Below are 20,071 nucleotides of genomic sequence, written 5' to 3'. Positions count from 1 at the left end.
CGAAGGACCTTCAAAGGGAAGGTTTGTGTGTGACACATCTGCACAAGAGGACTTTTTTTTTTGCCATTTAAATATTTATAAGGATAATTTTTGTAAAAATGGGAAAAACACTTAGGATGTAATTTAAAGTACAATAGGATACAAGACTGTGTGTGATGGGATTTCAAGTCTGAGCAAATGCATGAAACGGTGTGGAAATGCTGGGATATACTTGAGCATCTCATGCCCATGTGTGCCTGGCCTCGAAACAGTGCTGGAGGTGTGCACCTCTTTTCCTTCTCCATTCTTTTTCTCTCTACTTTCAAATGTTTCAAAATTAAGTATTTGCTTTTAGGATGATAAGAACGTGATTTGGGGGATGATCGAGACTCCACTGGGCAGGAAGAGGTTGAAAAATCAGTAAGATGGGAAGCAGTGGTGGAGGTTGGTCCTGTAGAACAGGGGAAACGGGTCAAAGGTCCCCATGGAGGCAGGAGCCAGACAACATGCAGGAGGAAGTGTGTTTCTTCCCCAGAGACTGAAGACAAAGAGAGGAAAGGTATGTGGGTGACCGCTCATGTTGGGGCATGAGCCTGTTTTCTCTCTTCAAGATTCTGGGTTCACTGCAAAGATGGGAGTGGGGGTGTGGGAAGGCTGGAAGACTTGAAATATGGACCAGAGCACTTTGTGATGGGAAAGGAGCTTGTGGACACAGGTTGGAGGTGGCCAGTTTCTGTGGATGAGTGTAGGGACCATCACTCCTACTGGAAACCATTAGCAGGGTGGGGTGTTTCCAGGGGACCCCAGGTGGCTTTGGGGGTGCACGGAGCATACCATGGCTCTGTTGCTTAACTTCTCTGGGGTCCACATGTCCCTGCCCTGCCGTTGTGTTGTGGACACAAGTTCTAGCAGGTTGAGAGGCCCTGAGCCAGCAGAGGAAAGGCAGCATTCTCTAGAAGTGGAGTGGCCAGAAGTGAAGGCACCGTTCTGGTTAAAGGTGATGCATTGGGCCTGTATGTTCAACTCCACCCACTGCCTTAAAATGTCATCCAAATAATCGAAGAAATACTAGGGTTTAAAAAAAAAAAAAATCCTGGGACTCAAATACAGGTGTCAGCCTTGTGTCAGAAGGGGTGTGTGTGGTGGTTGTTCTTCACAGCACTCGGGAGCTCGCAGGTAGCACGTGTAATTTCCCCCCAGATATTCTTCCATATGATGGCAAGTGAGGGTCAGGTTCTAGGCATGTTCTTTTAAGCATCAAAGTTAGGCATTTGGTAGAAGATCCCAAGTTGTCTAATGGGATGAGATGTCTGATGAGCAGAAACCTCCCTGTTCTGATTCCCATCTGCTTGCTCTCCTTGGCCTTCCTGCCTGATTTCCATCTCCAGTGGGAGGTCTCCCTCTCCCCGAACCTATTTTTCTCATAGCCCCTTTTACCACCTGACTGATTACAGGTTTATTGCTCTGTTTCCCATGTCCCCAGCCCAGAGCGTAAAGGCCAGGAGGAGATTGTTCTTGTCATTTCACCGGCTGTGAGGTCTACAATAGCACTGAATGGGAGAGGCGCTCAATAAATATTTATTGAATAAAAATCAGCTAATTTTCTTTCTTCCTCTCCTCTCCTCTCTCACCTGTTGGATTTAAACTAGGTGATTGCCAGCAGCGACCAGGAGAGATGGCTGGCAGCAGGGTTATGGTCCTGTTAGCCAGGCAGGAGGCTAAGACCTAGGGATTTCCTATGCTAATTTTAAAGGGCATCTGTGGCTGCTTCCTGGGTGGGGGGGCACAGGAGGGGGTTGTGGGCTCCTGTGCTGCTTGTCTCTGCACGTCAATGGCCAAAGCAGCCAGGAGGATCCCTCTCCAGATTTCTGATTTGCTCCCATTTCTATTCCCAGCCAGCCCACTCCCAATTCCTGACCGGTTCTGGGGCTCCACGCCCATCCGATTCACACCCAGGGTGCAAAAATCCATGTCTGCTCAACTACTATTTCCTGGGGTTCCCAGGCTTCATTCCTTATTCATAAAAAAAAAAAAAATTTCCTTTTTGGTTACAGTAAGTATGCCTGTCTTTGGTGACACATCATATGGATGGCTTTAGTGTGCATTGTGAAAACCCATAGCTAGTGCTTCCAGAATACAAGAATGTGACGTGATCCAATGGAATTGCCTCTAGAAATCAAGCAGTGCTGAAAGGCTATTTTTATACTCTGTGTTCTGGTCATTTGGTGAGCTGCCTGTCTCCTGTGATTTCCTGCTAAATGCTGGGGCTGGAGGACGTTTGTGTGCCCAGATTTGGGGTCTGTGGAGCTGCTGCCGAGAAGTCCCAGGGGGCTTGCCCAGAAAGGAGGCTGGTGAGCAGGGACAGCTGAGGGGTGGGACACGGCTTGGTGCTGAGCCACTGGGAGGTGTGTCTAGGGCTACAAGAATACCAAGGGGTATCAAGGTTCTAGGAGTGGCTCCCCAAAGTCAGAGAGGCTTGGAGAGAGCAGATTTCCCTGGAACATCACTCCCAAACACCCCTGCCTCTCCTAACCAATCTGTCCTCCTCCTCTGTCTACAGAGGGGGGCCTGAATGTCAGTCCAAGCTGTGGCACCCACATCAAGCTGCCCCCAAGGACCATTTGAGCACGTCCAGTTGAGGGAGGGAGCCCTGGAGTCCCTCTGAGTGTCCTGGGAGAGTTAGCTGTTCTGGACCAGGACCCAGAGATGGACCAGTTGTCCCAGTGTCCCTCTGCAGGGAAGCTGCCCTAGGATAGGTCCCGTCCTCCCACTCCTCCCTTGGCTGGCTTTATTTTTCTTCACAGTTCTCATCATTCTCTGATGTTCCAACACTGGTGTGTTTGTTTCTTTGAGGCTGGCCTGTATCTCCCCAACAGAACACAAGCCCCATGAGGACAAAAGCTTATTTTTATTCACTTCTGTATTCCCAGTTCCTACAACCACCCTTGGCATATAGTAGATGCTCAATAAATGTTTGTGGCCTGGAGAAGGGAGGGAGAGTAGTTGGTTTCTCCTTGAGTAACACCACCCTTTCCAGAGAAGCTGAAAGACCTCTGCCATGTCTTTCCATGGTCACAGCAACCACCCATGTGTGGCCGTTGACCTCTAGTTGTTCCACGGACATCACCTGCTGCTGTGAGCCTCAGTCCGGCTCTCTGCTCCTGTGGATGGTGCCTTGATCAAGGTCTCCTTTGATCAGCAGGACCAAGAATGTTCCAGCTGAGGGAGCAAGACCCCAGTGGGTGCAAGAAGCGGAAGCCATGAGTGACCACAGGAACCGTAGGGCTGTTTCAGGAGGAGAGAAGGGAGAGGGGAGCTGTGAACCCTGCTCATGTGTCCTTGTGAACAGGCTAGGGAAAGGCCCCAAGACATGCCACTCAGCCACCCATGGTTCCAGGCTCTTCTCCATATTCTGCTTCAGACCCTTCTCTTCCAGGGCCATAAGCATCTCCGCCCACTGTCTCCCACCAAGAGGACAGTGGCTCTCTGGCCCATTGCCTGGCCCCTTAGGACATTCTCCTGGGCTGCACTCTCTGCTGGCCAGGCCTTTGCTCCCTGCACAGGATGGGTGGATGTTCAGGGACGATGCAGCGGCATTCCATACGTGGACATAGCTAGGACAGAAAACCCCATTCCCACTGAGAAACCCTTTACATACTTTCCGACAATGGCCTTTCTCTGCTCAGTGCTTACCTTTCTTACCAAGCCTAGTCAAGCCAAGTTTGATGCTCTGTCCTTTCAAAACCAGGTGTCCACATGACTGCTCCCTTCAGGGTGTTCTTTGGAGAACTCCCGTTCTTCATTCCCTCCACCCTTGGAGAACCGAGGCTCCTTCTGAAGCCAGACGTCTGCACTCTGCATGAAAATTGCTCCATTAACGCACGTGCAAGTCCACACCATGCAGGGCACCTGCTTTTCTGGGACAGCTGCCATCTGGAATCAGGCAACTTCCTCATTGTGTGCCTATTTCTGGACAAAGGAGAGGAGAATTGGATCAGAAGCAGGCATCCTCTCCCACATCCTCCAGCTGCCCAGCAGACCCCATGACGCTGCCCGCTCTTACTCAGCTGGTCACCTGACCACCCGGATGAGGGCAACGTCCTATGGATCAGCGGGTCAGATGCGCGGGCAGGCACAGAACAAATGTCCTGCGAGGTATTCCCACTGCCTTCTCCTTGATGTGTCCGGGGCTGGCTCTTCTCCTGGTAGCTCAGTGGCTGCAGCTGGGTCCAGATCTCCCACTTGTCCCTGCAGAACCTCCCCCAGCCCTGGATCCCCAGCAGCCAAGGCCACCATCTCCCAGTTCCCATGGCTCATAGCCGGCTGCAACCCCTCCCTGGACAGGAGCAGCGGGAGCAAGACGTGGTCCACTTGGGAAAGGATTCTACTTATCCCAACCCATTTTGTTTGTTTGGTTTTGGGTTTTGTTTTTGTTTTTGTTTTTCCTTTTCTTTCTTTTTCTTTTAACCATGTAAAGGTAATGCCTTTAAAATAGTCCTCACCAGCATCCTCACAAGGAAAGAAGTTCTAAACTGAGGTCAGACCAAGTCTTTCCAACTAGAGCTGGTTTAGGGACAGAAGAAGAACTGGCTGCTCTGCTGGGGAGAAAATGCGGGTGACAAGGGGGTTTGTCCTAGAATGGGGGCACCCGCTCAGAAGCAGAGTCCGCGTGGACAGAGCTCAGGCAGCTGCCGGCTGGCACTGACATGGGCACTGGGGAGAAAGCCCACGTGCAGCGTGGATGTGGGAAATCTGAGCTTTGTTTCCCACACGGAGTGCCACACACCACCGAGCACAGCATTTTCAACAGTAAACACTTAGACGACAGAAAATGCCGACTCTGCTAGGAGTCTTGTTTTCTTATAATGCAATATTTTCACAGAAAATCCTGGTTTGGAGTGATCTGTGAAAAAATATCTCAAGCTCTGTTAGGCTTTTAATTGTCTTTAGAAGCACTTGTAAAAATGGTGCTATGTTTGCATAATTCAAGATCTAAATACGAAGAAAATTTAATCAAACCAGAGAAAAAAGGAGACTATGGGGAGACCTTATTTCTGGAAATCGCTGGAGAACCCAAGGTGTGTGTGCAACTATATGTGTGTGTGTGTGTGTGTGTGCACAAATGTGTATATATATGTAAATACCACATATATGTCTTTCATATGTATAAAGGTGCCATACACACAATCAAAAGACAGATGATAGACTGGGAAATATTTTTATTCCCTTTAGACTAAAAGTCAATATGGCTACTATACAGAGAGATCCCACAAACTAATAAGAAAAAGATATGATCCAATAGAACACTTGTTCAAGGGGAGAATAGTTAGTTGTTTGACAAAAAAGTGTTCCATCCACATGAAGAGGCCAACTGCATGGACACACCTCAGACACTTGTTGAAAAGGGAGGCTGGTCTGGCTTGCTGCCTTGGGGAGGCTCCAGGGGGCACAGGGATCCCTGAATGATGAGAGGCTCTTGGACAGAGTCAGAGATTGGGAGAAGGGTAAGCAGCTCCCTGCTCTGCCAGGAGGTATGTTGTGAGACCGAGATTCATCATCACCAGCAAGTCACCCAGTGATCAGGTGTCTGTGGTGACAGAACATGATTAAGCAGAAAGCAATTGTATATTCTGCAGTATAATACAGGGAAACTGAAAGCCATGGTCTTGTTCCCTTGCCTAGAGTAGTAACTATGCCCTTCCCCTGTTTGCCTTCTTTTTGAAATCTCAGCTACTGTGGCTTGGTGCCCACCTCACAGCAGACGCTGGAGGAACGTGTGTGCTGGTCCCCCTGAGCCAAGAGTAAATGGTATTGGGGCGTGTGTGATACCCACGATACTAGTGTGTGTTTCCCACATGATTGTTGGTCAGGGAACTGTGGCCATAGTCCCCAGGAAGCCTCGGGGACCATATCACACGATGGGACCAGAAGAGCGAATGGATGGTACCTGTTTTTGTCAGTACTGATGGGCAACAATTTCTCAGTTGAATGACCAGGAAAATGCCAATGCCATTAAGCCTGAGGAAGCATATGACTTCATTCCCACTGGAGCTGGTTATGACATTATGATCTCTACGATTATGATTTTCTCCCATTCACTGTCTCAGCCAATGGCATGCCATCCTTCCAGCTGTATAAGTCTTAGACTCAGAATTTATTCCTGATACCACTTTTCCCCTCATGCCTCGTAGGTAAGATAACCACATAGTTTGTCCTTCAAACAACGCCACTTTGGGAAGGAAAAATAGGGACCATTCAAGATTATGTTGAACCAATAGGCATAAACCAAGAGTGTCCCAACAGATCGAGATTTATGGCCACCCAACTAGAGCCAACCATCTCCCTGATTTTGTGGACTCTACCTCATAAATTCCTTGCAAACCCATCCCTTTCCTCCACCGCTAGCACCCTGGCCGTCATTAGTCTTCTCTTCCCCAGGCTGAGGTCTACCCACTCTCATACTTGTTTCCAGCCAAGGGATTATTTCAAATGCAAATCGAATCATGACAGTTCCTACTTCTCTCCTTTTAAGATTGTTTTGAGATGCCAATTTGCTGGTGGGGTAAAATTAGAAAAATCTAAAAGTTCTTTTTTTTTTTTTTAAAGATTATATTTATTTATTTGAAAGCGTGAGCCCGAGTAGGGGATTTGGGGGGAGTGGAGAGGCAGATGGAGAGGTAGACTCCCTGCAGAGCAGGGCTGGATCCCAGGACCCAGAGATCATAACCTGAGCTGAAGGCAGATGCTTCACCGGCTGAGCCACCCAGGCACCCCCGAAGGTTCTCAGTGTGTTTCCTCCACAAGGATGCCTTCCAGCAAAGACAGGAACCCCAACTGCTCACCGTTTTAGCTGTAACAGCTACTAAAATATCAACTTAATGAAGGAAAAAAGGAATCCACCAGATTTCTTGGGTCCACAGAACCTGCTCTAATGGAAAAGACTGTTTAATTGCTTTGTGACTAAAAAGTCCCATTACCTACGTAACCCCAGTCTGGCTTCCAGTGATGATAAGTACTGCCCTACACCTACAATGTTTTGGTTTCCCCCGGGGTACCAATACCAGTTTTGCTATTTGTGTGATATCTTCCTCTTTCCCCCTCAAGTTTCCTGTTAGTTCCAGTTTGGAGGTGGGTTTTATTCAATTTCAAACAAAACAAGAAGCAATTCACATTTTCTGTTTTTATTCTTCGAAAAACAAATTCTAGATTCCACTGAAACAATGTATTTCTTTTCCAGTTATCTAAGGGGAGAGCTAGCAAGAGGCAGAGAAGGACCTGCAAATTGCCAACATTGTTCCATCTTTATTTAATAAATGTTTCACAGAAATAGTCGTGTTGTAGCAGATGGAAACACATGCAGCTATTACTTAACATAGGTTAACAGTAAAAGGTATTATTATCAGAAATCTGCATAACGTCTTAAAGAAATAAAAACTATTTTACAACTCCGAAGCACACATTTGAATATTAGCCGCATTTTATATAGTAGGTAGAACACATGCTCTTTGGTTCATGTCCATGCATGTGCTCTCAAATACCAGACACATTCACAGCATTCAGGTTGCGGGTGGGGACGGAATTTACCAGAAATGTGCACCTAAATAATGAATGGCTATCCCTTTAAGGTAAGATAGGTTGTTGTCAAAACTGTCAAAGAATAACTTAAATGCTTTTGAGAGGAAAGGTTTGGGGCAATATTTCTTCACATACTGCGGAGAAAAACCACACATTCACTGGGTGTTTCCCCTCGTGAAAACCAAAAGCATGAAAGTTGCTCTGTATCCGGATGCCTGGGTGACTCAGTCGTTAAGGGTCTGACTTGGGCTCAGGTCATTATCCCGGGATCCTGGGACTGAGTCCCACATCAGTCTTCTTGCTATGTGAGGAGTTCTGCTTCTCCCTCTCTCTCTCCCCTCTCTTCTCATGCTCTCTCTCTCAAATAAATAAACCAAATCTTTAAACAACAACAACAAAAAGTTGCTCTGGGGCGCCTGGGTGGCTCAGTGGGTTAAGCCGCTGCCTTTGGCTCCAGTCATGATCTCAGGGTCCTGGGATGGAGTCCCACATTGGGCTCTCTGCTCGGCAGGGAGCCTGCTTCCTCCTCTCTCTCTCTCTTCCTGCCTCTATGCCTACTCGTGATCTCTGTCCGTCAAATAAATAAATAAAATCTTTAAAAAAAAAAAAAAAAGAAAGAAAACGAATTGCTGATCTTATTAAAAAAAAAAAAGTTGCTCTGTATCTTCAGCTACTGCTTTAGTCAGGAAGAAACCTCTCAACAGCAAAATGTGGAGAAAAGCCAAGCAGATGCGGGTAACTCCAGGTACCTGGTAATCTTTTGTGACCTGTCTCCTGGTCCATTAGTGGCCGTTGATACACGCAGGTCCCACCAGAGTGATACAATGTGCATCCTCAGCTCCATCATCAAACAAAACTCCAAAAAAAGAATGAAAAAGTGGACGTCCCTGATGGCAGCTGATAAGGTCTGAAGAATGGCCACTAGAGACATCAGTTCCCAATCCCCAACCCTTAGGAATGCAGCTTTATTTGGAAAAGGGATCTTTCCCAATGTGATTGAGTTAATGATTTTCAGATGGGGAGATTATCGTAGATTATCCCAGATGGACCTTAAGAGCAATGGCAGGGGGGCCTTACAAGAAAGAGGTGGAGGGAGATTTGACTCACCGGCGTGGAGAAAGCCACATGACCACAGAGAAAGAGATGAGAGTGATGTAGCCACGGGCTCAGAAAGGCCAGCAACCACCAGAAGCTGAAGGATGCAAGGAAGCCATTCTCCTCTCGAGCTTCGGGAGGGTGCGTGGTCCTGCCGACACCTCGATGTTGACCCAGTGAGACTGGCTTTGGACTTCCGGCCTTCAGAAGGGTGAGAGAATAAATAAATCTCCGTTTTGGAGCCACGACGATTTGTTCCACAGCAAAGACATAGAAAAAGTGCTTGTCTCAGGCAGGGTTCTTGGGTCCCCAGGGAGGCGAATTCCCTCTGGCTACTAACATCTGTAGGAAAGCAACTCGGGTTCCACGCTGTGTAGAGTGCTAAGAATCGATGGTGCTTAGAAGAGCAAGGCTAGCCTCTGGGCAGAAGCTTCCACTGATGAGCTGTCAGCAGGTGATACAAGATGGATAAAGCTCCCACAAACCAGGCATGTTTTGCATATCAAGCACTACGTGAAGACCTTTAGGTGCCCCTCAGTCCCTCTGAAAGCCCGGGATGGCCTGGCTAAGCCCCTCATCTAAGGTGATATAGTGACTGGCTGAAGAAATCCCAGGATTCCTACCACATCCGACCTTTTTCCATTGTCTCAACCTGGCTCCTTTTTAGAAGTGCAAATAAGACCTGTTTAACACTGAACTCTGAGTCAAGGGGAACAGAGAGCTAAGATTTAATGGAATTTCTAAAGCCCAGTTCTCCATATTAAGATGTCCTCAAACTGTGGAAGAAAACCTCATGCTTCAGGACCTCTGAGCATCGCCTGAGTCATGCGTTCGGGACCTTACCACGGGCCTGACGCCTTTCTGCCGACTCAGGGACTCAGGGCTTCCATGCACGCACTCGAAGATGGTTGGGGAGGTGCCTCTAGATCCAGCCTGACCTGTAATCGAGCTCTTTCCTTGCGCCTGCCTCCTGGTTTTTCTATCTCTGCCTCTTGTTAGCAAACAGAACATGCACCATTTCAGAAAAGCAAGCCTCACCATGAAGGGCTGATACTGAGTGTGTATATTCTGCTGTATCAGCCCCAAACCTATTTCTTCTAGTTAGAACTTGACAGCGAGTTCCCTCCCCGAGCCCGTCAGCAGCCCGGGGTTTATGAATCACCCTACCAATGGCTTATGCTGCCGCACCACAGCAAACCAAACTAAACAAATTCTTTCCATGTTAGCCGGAGGGTTAAAAAAAGAAGTGTGCTCTACAGGAGATAAAAATTTGAGGCAAGCCCTAGAAGAGAATAAAAAGGAAATAAGACCTCAGTCAACCATGTGCAGAGGGCTCCAACTGACTTCCTTGCTTTGTGACTGCTGATGTGGCAGCTTCCAAGGAGGGGTTTTCCACAGAAAGCTGGGGGTCCAGGCCAGACTGTGGGGGCAGAGGCGCAGAGCTTGCCCGAATGTGGCCAATGACAGAAATTGATTGCCAGCAAGGCCATTGCTCTGAGCTCTGAGTTCTAGTTCCTTAATGCCCCCTCGAAGGGGGGTGAAGCTGGGGGAGGAGGCTTCTCCATGTTCTTATGCCTTTTACCCCTTCCTTTTCGTATTCAGTTACCAGGTCCTGAAGCTTCCAGCAGGCTCCATGAAGCTGCAAAGCCAGGCAATGGGCACGAGTGGCCTGAACCAGCGAACATCTGACAGTCTTCAGACTGAAGTTGAGGGATGAGGGAGCAGCCTGGCCTTCCCCTGGGGGGAGGTGGAGGAGCACACTTAGTGGCTTTGAGTCTGTACTCTGTTTTAGCAGATTCCTCTCCGTGTTCGAGCTTGTGTGCCCTCACCAAAACAGAAGCCCTGTGCCGCAGAACCTATCCTCGTTAGAAGGCCATGTCCTAATTGTCAGTCTCGTGCCCCTGGGGGTGGGGATGGGGGTGGTTCCAGGGTGGTGTGATCCGGGTCCTGTCTCTGAGAAGCCTTCTGGTGTCCATGTCCTCTCCTGCTTCCTAGGACCTCTGAGCACAGGCCTGCCTGGCCCAGGCTGCTCTCCTCCTCCTCTTCCTCCCTCGGAGAACAAGCAGAGGTTGGCTCTCTCTTCGTTCCCCATCTCCCAGGCCCTCGCTCAATGCTTGTACGACAGACACAGTACAGAACAGTTAGCCTCCCATTCATTCCCAAGTTCATCTGAGAGCCATGGGCAGTATGTATTCAATGCAGCGAGTTTACCAAAGCCTTTTTCTTGTCAAAGTGACAATATCTGCAGTGATTAAAAAAAAAAAAAGCAGCAATTAGAAGCTTAGGAAAGGGGGCACCTGGGTGGCTCAGTGGGTTAAGCTGCTGCCTTCGGCTCAGGTCATGATCTCAGGTTCCTGGGATCGAGTCCCGCATTGGGCTCTCTGCTCAGCAGGGAGCCTGCTTCCTTCTCTCTCTCTCTGCCTGCCTCTCAGTGTCCTTGTAATTTCTCTCTGTCAAATAAATAAATAAAATCTTTAAAAAAAAAAAAAAAAGAAGCTTAGGAAAGTTCCATCTTGTAGGAGAATTATGACGGATGGGGCTGATTCGTGCTCCCTCCAAAAGGCCTGTCTACCTGGGAACCTCAGAATGTGACCTTATTTGGGGGAGGGGGGGGGGTCTTTGTGGATATAATTCCTTAAGGAAGATTGTCCTGGATTTAGGACGGGCCCAAAACCCAATGCCTTGTGTCCTTATAAGAAGGCCCTGGGAGGACACCGGGCATACAGACAAGATTGCAGTGATGGGTCTGTAAGCCATGGGGCACCAAGGATTGCTGGCATCCCCCAGAAGCTGGGAACCGCCTAGATGCTTCCAGATGCTTCCTCGGAGAATCTGGAAGGAACCACGCCTGCCCACACCTTGATTTTGGATTTCTGGCCTCCAGAACTGTGAGAGAATAATTTCTGTTGTTTTAAGACACCCAATTTGTGGTGATTTATCATGGCAGCCCCGGGAAACTCATCATACCCAGGCTCATCAGATGCGTAGGCGAGGTCCCACAGCACGGTGGATTTCTTTCTTTTTTTTTAACCCATTATCCCAACAAAGCCCACAACCAGAGAAAGGGATGACCCACAATAACTTTCATCCCTGAGTGTCGGTAAAGCAATGCTGAAGGCAACATCACCCCCACCCCCTTCCAACTGGATGGCCTAAGGACTTTTCCAGTCTTTAAGAAACAGCATTTTCATGATGGGTTTTATAGGGCCGTGGGGATCCTTTTTCCTTAATTCTAGTCATTTGGTGGCTGAAAAGTCTTCTGCAGCAGAAAACTTAAGTGATAGCTTGGATGTTTGATTTTGCTAAGGCTAGGATATCCTAGTCCCCTCCCACCTGCTGAGTTGAGGGTGACAGAAAACCCTACAGGAAAGAGTCATGGACCCCAGTCTTCAGGCTGCTGCAAGGGAAAGAACGGTGTAAGACAAGGTGACTTCACCTACAACTAACCGAAACCACCCCCATCCCTGCCCCCACCCACCCTCTTCTCCCCATCACTCCCCGTTCCGGGCACCCCAAACTCCAGCCCTTTTAACTATCTCTTTGAAAATCCAGACCCAAGCCATCAGATCTGTGTGTGTAATCTTTCCTATTTTATAGACAAGAGGGTGGGAATTCAGTGGGGATGAATTCTTCCTTTCAAAAACCTGATGAGCTTCTCTGGAATGCCGGCCTTCCTTCCAGAAGCTTCTCTGTTCAGTGCCTGTTAATCCTCTATTGAGAGCTGATAATGAGGCTGGGTTTTTTTTGTTGTTGTTGTTGTTTGTTTGTTTTTGTTTTGTTTGTTTGTTTGTTTGTTTTTCTTTAGATATTTTCCTTTTAGAGAAAAGGAACATTTCTGCTTTTTTTTTTTTTCCTGGCTTGTAGTGTCTACACAAGTTATTTTCTTGCCCTTTAAAAAGTGTCATAGTTTACCAGGTTGGTTTTCACGTTTCACAAGATGATTAACAATTGAACTTTCTTTGTTAAAAATAAAGGTGGACAGCTTCTCCCCTCAGACAACTCAGTGCGTCCTGAAGATAAGTCTGATTCAGAGTTCCACACTCTTTCTTTTCTCTCCCGTGTTTGTTTTCCTTCTCAGCCTGCATCTGTGAAGCCAACTTTGCACCTGTTGCCGAAGCAGATTACATATTCCTGTCCCAGCTAAAGCAAAAAACAGCACTTGGGTCTGGTTTTACTGTGGCCGCCTCTGATGGACGGATGGGCTGAGAATGCTCAACAGAAGCTTTTTTTTTTTTCTTTCGAAATTCCTTTGAGGCAAGTAGTGGTAAACATTTTCACCCTCAGCCACTAGAGGAAATGTAGTAGAACAGGATTCGTGAGGAAGGGGGGGTGGGGGGGACAAGAGCCTTCAGAATCTATGCCTCAATAAAAGGTCGCAAAGAATCTATGCCTCAATTAAAGGTCACAAAGCCCTCTGTGTTCTCACTTCTGAGGATCCAGACCAGACCTTCTTATCTCAGTTATCTGGCCCCGCCCGGTGCACTGGCCCCAAGTGACTTGTGAGCATCTGAAATGTGGCTGTTGTGAATCCAAGTGTTCTTGAAGTAGGGAGTCGATACCAGGTTTCAGAGACGATACAAAGCATATGGCATTAATAATATTTTTGAGAGGTGTTTGGGTGGCTCAGTTGGTTAAGCGTCTGCCTTCAGCTTAGGACATGATCCCAGGGTCCTGGGATGGAGCCCCGCATCGGGGAGCTCCTCGGGGAGTCTTCTTCTCCCTCTCTCTCTGCCTGCTGCTCCCCCTGCTTGTGCTCTCTCTCTCTCTCTCTCTCTCTCTGAGTCAAATAAATAAATAAAATATTTTAAAAAATAAAATTTTTGAGTGGATTGCCACCTGACACACAAAGCATTTGACATTGCTTTTTTTTTTTTTTTTAAGATTTTATTTATTTATTTGACCAAGAGATCACAAGTAGGCAGAGAGGCAGGCAGAGAGAGAGGAGGAAGCAGGCTCCCTGCTGAGCAGAGAGCCCAATGCAGGGCTCGAATCCCAGGACCCTGAGATCATGACCTGAGCCGAAGGCAGAGGCTTAACCCACCGAGCCACCCAGGCACCTCTTGACTTTGCTTTTTGTTGATTATCTGACTTGCAAACTCCTGGAAAGCAGGCTTCCCAAAGTACAGCAAAGGTGCAGATCTGACACCCCACACGAAGCAGAAGGGGGAGGCACCAAGCACAGTTGGGAAGAGCCCTGGCAGAGTTCCACTGGGAATTTGAAAAAAGGTGAGCAAATACAAGGTTCCCGAGTAAAGTCTTGCAATGAAGAAACATGTCTAATTTTGTCACTATGGCATTTCAGAAATGTGTGCCCACAGGATTCCTAGCTCTTCCTTTTTGAACGTTGGCTTCACAGCAGTGATCATGTCAAGCAAGTATTATTCAGCAGCCCCAGCTGGGTTAGTGTGTAAGAACTTGAACAGATGCACAGGACAAAGGAACACACCATGGAAATGTGGGGCAAAGCCTGGGGCCCTCAGTCTAAAGGTAAGAACTCCATTTAATCAATGGGTTGTAGTAAGAGCATGTTGGGGCCTCATGTCTGAGGACCCCACTGGCCTTTGCATCTTGTGAACATGGTCCAGCTGCAGTGACAGTCCCATCCCCTTGTCTGTGCATCCCAGTAGGAGCTCCTGCACCTCCCTTTAAGCACCTTAAAATCAATGAAAGGAGCACTGTAGCAATAAAGAATGAGGAGGAGTTTCACATTCAAAATCATTTTGTTGGCTTGACATCTATCTCAACCACAACCGGGAGGTCGGGTAAGTAGAGATGACCATTTCTGTGTCACAGAATGTGGCTTTAGCCTGAACCTCTGTAGGCTTGCATGTTATGGGGATGTTTGACTCTTAAAAACAGAGCATTGATGGGGGTAGGGGAGGACAGGGTCACTGCTAAGGAGAACAGGTGGAAATTGAAGTCCAGGTTAGGGGGTGATTTCTAAGCCTGCAGACCCTTCAAATACCCCAAGAGGACCTGGTGGCCTCATATCCTTTTTTTTTTTTTTTTTTTTTTTTTTTTTTTCCCCCAGTGCTGGGCTAAGAGGGAGGTGTACACTGTTGGGTGGAGAAATGGAAAAGCAATGTGTTGGAATTCTTTCTTCATATCCTGATGTTAACTTTTATATTTGGTTTTATATTTGGTTTTATATTTGGTTTTATATTTAATAAGTGTAATTGTTAAAATAGGAAGAACAAAAATCGTACTTGGGAGGATTTACACTTGCCTTTCTAATGCATATACAGATATTTTTAAAAGTTTTTTTCTAGTTGACTTACTTCCTGAAGATCTGAACAGAATTGAAAGATGAAAGACCACAGTGCTGTCTCATCACCATGCACGCCTCTCTCTGACAAGCATGGAGACATTTGGCCTCATGGTTCCTTCCCATTTGATTTATTATGCTCTTTGACTCTAGGACAAAACCCCACAAACTCATCTCTTAATTACATAGGCTGTTTTTGGGTTGTGAACAAAACAACAAGTGTATTTTCTCCCCATATGGGTTGAAATCTCCCATGTGATGTCCAGCTTTACCATAATACTGCAGGCTGGCTGGTTTACTTCCTGGCACTGCCATCAGCCAGAATGTGCTGGTGCATCACATTGTCTAACCCCCGGGCACCCTATGGCCTTCCAGCTCACAGCCTTCCCTTCCTCAACAAGTGTCTCCACATGGCCGTCCCGTGGGTGACCCAGCCATCTCACGGGACCTGAGCCCCATGGCTCTAGCTTCCTTCCCCTTTGTGTCACTTCAGGACTCATATTCACAGCTAAACCAGGGATCTCGTGATGGGCTGAACTGCACCTGCTGCAATGTCTTGCTCACTTCCCACAGATGATGCCAACCATGGGGTAGCCACATCTTATCAGCTTTTATGAGGAACAGTTGTACAGTCAACAGCAAGATGATGGAATCCTGGTTGTCCCTTTGTTGGGTAAACCTCCTAAGAGCTTGCAGGGAAGATGGATTTGAAATCCTTGAATTAATTCATGCTCTTTTCTTGAAATACACTGAGTTGTGGTAATTCCTGGAGAGCAGGGTCTCTGCCTGTTGCTAGTTTTCCTTCCCATTGAGCCCCTTGCATGGATTTGAGTATCTTCAGTGTTGAGTTCATTACTGGGACTTGGCTCGAAGTCCCAGGAGCTCAGAAGAAAGGTCTTTGGATGCTTTGTGTTGAATTCTGTTTCTCTTCCCTGGTACGCAGACATGAGGGTGGGAAGGGGAAGCAAGAAAAATTAAGCAGATTGTTCATTGGTGTCACTTTTGCACTATTTTTCATCTGCTTGGGGACAATGGTATCTGTTCCAAAGGGACAGAATGGGAAATTTAATTAATGTATTTAAAATTCAAACCCCAAATACAAAGATATGTGAGCCTTAAGAAAACTAGCTCTTCGAATCCAAATTCACAAGGAAATTATTGTATCAGGATGAGGATGAATTTACCTATTGTGCTTGATGGAATTTGCCTGAGGAAAGAACCAGCCTTCCTGCTAGATGTCAGTCCAACACTGAACGGCAGATTGAAGCTTGTTGGATGATTACAGAATCGAAGCATTATGGTCCTCACCCTTCCCAAGGGGCATTTTAATTCTCTATAATGAATTAATTGCCTTAATTTTCCTTCAGGGAGTTTTTACACCTATAAACTGGTCTGTTCCATCACCTGGAATCAGACCTTTTCCTCCCTTTGGCAAAGCTGGTTGCAAGGGCTTACTATTTCTTCCCCTCAGATTCAATGTCAACTTCTGCTTATTCAATAGCTAAATAAGTAAATATGTGTGTGCATGTATGTGTGTATGTTTGCATAGCTTTATTGATTTATAATTTACATATCATAAAAATTTGATATTTTGCATATACATCAGTGCAAATTTAATAGCACTTAGATTTATGGAATCATGGAGCTACCAGCACAATTCTGTTTTAGAACATTTCCAGCCCTCACAAAGCTTCCTCTTAACCCCTCCCAGTTAATTCACACGTTCACTCCTCCCCTGGGCAACCACTGGTCTGCCTCGGTCCCTGGAGATTTGTCTTTTGCAGACATTTCCTGTAAGGGGAAAATATAATCTGTAGAGTTATTTTCTGTCTTTTTATTTCATTAACATCATGTTTTCGAGGTTGGTCAAGTTGTAGCATGTGTCATTCTTTTTTATTGCTGAAGGGATTCTACTGTGTGGTTGTACTCTGTTTGGTTGCAAAAAGCTTATTTTTGAATAGAAACTAACACCTGGATCGATAGATTGGGAGTCCAGAGAAAATCTGAGACACGTCACCTGCACTGAAGGTCCTTAACATTGCATTGGAGAGGCAAAATGAAGACAATATGGAGCAATAAAGCAAAATTTGTAGCTATGAGGGGTGACAGTGTTAACTAGATTCTTGGTAGTCATTTCACAATACATACAAATTTCAAATCACAATATATACAAATATCAAATTGTACACCTGAAACTTATTTAATATATTATGTCAGTTATACCTTGCTAAAAAAAAAAAAAAAGCCTCAAAGAGAAAAGTAACATTAAAAATTACTGTTTAAGAGAGAGACTGGCAGAGCAATGGGCCATGGAGTGCAGTGGAGAAAGTTTGAGTCAGAGACATCAGTTGGATGATTCTACAACAGATTCTTATAAGGAACTGAGGAGATGAATGGGGAGGGGCTGTCTGACTCAGGCTCGCTGTAGCCACTCTCCCCCAGGCTCTTCCTCGCTTCCCACACACATGGGGGTTGCTCACAAGCCTGAAGATGCACCTACCTCCCCTTCCTCATGTCCTCACTTGCTACTGGAGCCCTGGCACAGCTCTCAGCACTCCTCCCCACTCCTCAAAGAATCCACCCTGCCATTACGACCTCATCTCCCTACTCAACGTTCTTCCAGAGCTCTTACCATTTAGCAGAAGTTGTGATGATTGCACTTTCCTGCTTCTTTTCTACCCCAAGCCTCAGGGTTCTGTCTTCCTTATTCTTTGTTTAATCCCCGTGTCTAGTACAGTGCCTGGCTTAACTCAAAAACTATTTGCTGGATGCATGCAACTTGCACGTGAGACATTGCACAAGAAAAGTAGCGAGGTCTTGGACAATGAAGAGGTTGGCTCAATTAAAGTTCTCAGTAAGCCTGGTGCTCTCATCAAAGACAGAGTAGTAGGGGACTGGAGGGGGCTGCTGCAGCAATGTGGGGGAACTCTTTGTAGACACAGAGCATCTCTGCTCATGTAGTGGATGGTCACCGGAAAGAGCCCAGTAGGACAGAGGACAAGAATACAGAAAAGACAGTCAAGATGGAAAAAAAGGGAGAGAAGGTATATTTCACATGACAGAAAAAAATAGAAACCACCCAGAGGGTAGGTGGACCCCAAGAGAGCTGTATTGGAAGATGGCTAAGGCCAAGGACAGAGTGGGAAGGTAGTACACCCACTGAGGTGTGAGGAACAGGAATAAGCCTGACACTCCTCCTTCCTGGCAGCTTAAGCCCATCCGATCCTCTGCATAACTTCCAAGCTGCATAGACCTCTACCTCCAACTTACCTGCTCTGAACCTTTACAAATTACTTAAGAACTAGCAGGAGCTTATAAGGCATTGTGTCCAATGTCCTCATTTTGCAGATGAGAAACTTTGAGAGATACATAGAGAGAAATGTTGACCCAGTTAGTGTCAGAGGCAGGTATATAATCTGAAACCCTATGGGAAGAGGTTCTGGGTTTGGAGGCAGAGGGTCTGCTACCTGACTCCCCAACTTCTCAATACAGTCTCCTCTTCATTTCTCCATATTTCTTAGACTTTGAATTAAAACAACCATATTCTGAATATCCCAAGCATCCTTCTAATGTCTGTAAGATTCATTCCTCTCAGGTTTCCTGTCAAACCCTGGGGGGAGAAAACAGTGGACACAGAGTGACATGTAATTATTTCAATATTGGAATCATGTTTTGAGGAATCAAGTAAGCTAAATGAAGAGCCTAAGCTGGCCCAGAAACTATGATTAAACAAGACTTTTTCTGCATGATTGACACTGAATCCAACTTTGACAATGAGCTAACATCCAGGAGAGCTAGTTATCCTGATTTTAATAAACCCCTGAGACTGGGCTTCTGGTATTGTTTACTTGACAGAGTCAACTAATATGAAATGCCTCCAACCACAAATATATAAAAATGTTAGATAAAATATGACAAAGTTAATTTAAAATATGTAATTGAATTAAACAAGAAAGAGAGACCCTCAGGTGATGGAAGCAAAGAGGGAAAGATCAATACAGTGTGATTTGCAGCCGTAGTCAAGAGCAGTGGAAGCAGGGAGTTAATCCACCCAGAAACACACCTTGCTGCCTAAAGCCTTTGCTCATCCCTGGTGAAGATAGGAGATGAGATTTGGGGTAGAAATTAGAACTAAGACCTCTGCAGAAAGCGGAGATTCTTGAAACTCAGCCCCTTTAAAGAAAAGGACACAAAAAATCTCCACCCACCAATGCACCTCTGTCCAGGGCTCTGAAAAAGAACAAATGAAGTCCGAGTTGATATTATCTATGTTTCAGCAACTCCAAGGTTGAGCTTGCATCATATAAATTGATCCTGCATTGGTAATACACCCGGAAGTGATTCAAGATTTTGAGATAATGGAATTATCTGAGGAAAAAACCCCGCAAAACATCAGTAAGTCCAAAGTTATGAAATCACTTTTACGGAAGGGATGGAATATTAGGAAGGGCAATGCATGGGGAAAGCAGAGCAAGGTACCTGGAAGAAATGTGAGAAATGTGAAAGGTATTCCAAATGGAGGATAGAACAAGCAATGATTCAGTTAACCTCCTGTTCCTAATCTGTAGCTAATTGTTCCTTTTGTCTTCTACTTACCTTAAAATGCATCTAAAAAATTTTTCACGGGGAGCCTGGCTGGCTCAGTCAGTAGAGCGTGTGACTCTTGATCTTGGGGTCGTGAATTCAAGCCCCACAGTGAGGGCAGAGCCTAATTTAAAAAGAAAACAAAAGAAAAGAAAAGAAAAGAAAAGAAAAGAAAAGAAAAGAAAAGAAAAGAAAGAAATTAATACAAATAATCAGTAATCATAGTGAGCGTGAACAAAGCTACCTCAATCATTACGAGTCATATTAGCTCAGATCAGGCTGTTTGCTCTATCATTCAGAGGAACTCATAAAATACAATCTGCTGGGAACTATACTGTTTTGAAGAGGGAGTGCCCTGGCCAGAATCAGATCTGACACAGCTGAGTTTACTACGGCCACTCTGAAGCTCAGAGTCACGGACAATGAACTGTACGTGACGTGAGGCACTCCCTCCAGCCTTTTCTGGCTTTGTAACCAAGGGCAAGCACCTGAGTTTTTCATTTGTAAAACTGAGCGGAATTCTTCCTTTCACCTCATCGCTTGACACTATGACCCCCATAAAAGGACTAACAT

At 46.2% G+C, this 20,071-nt stretch overlaps 1 long non-coding RNA gene across 1 annotated transcript; it reads left to right on the top strand.

The window, feature by feature from the left end:
- Positions 1-13,783: 13,783 nt before the first annotated feature.
- On the top strand, positions 13,784-16,430 carry LOC309844074. The gene is made up of 4 exons (XR_014300486.1): positions 13,784-13,875; positions 13,952-14,136; positions 14,274-14,411; positions 14,908-16,430. It is a non-coding gene; the product is annotated as an uncharacterized lncRNA (long non-coding RNA).
- The last annotated feature ends 3,641 nt before the right edge of the window (positions 16,431-20,071 follow it).

The sequence above is a fragment of the Mustela nivalis genome (genome assembly GCF_964662115.1).
Source record: "Mustela nivalis genome assembly, chromosome: 11".
NCBI classification, from domain to species: domain Eukaryota; kingdom Metazoa; phylum Chordata; class Mammalia; order Carnivora; family Mustelidae; genus Mustela; species Mustela nivalis.
The sequence above is the reverse complement of the archived record's forward strand: the minus strand, read 5'-3'. Positions and strand labels throughout refer to the sequence as shown.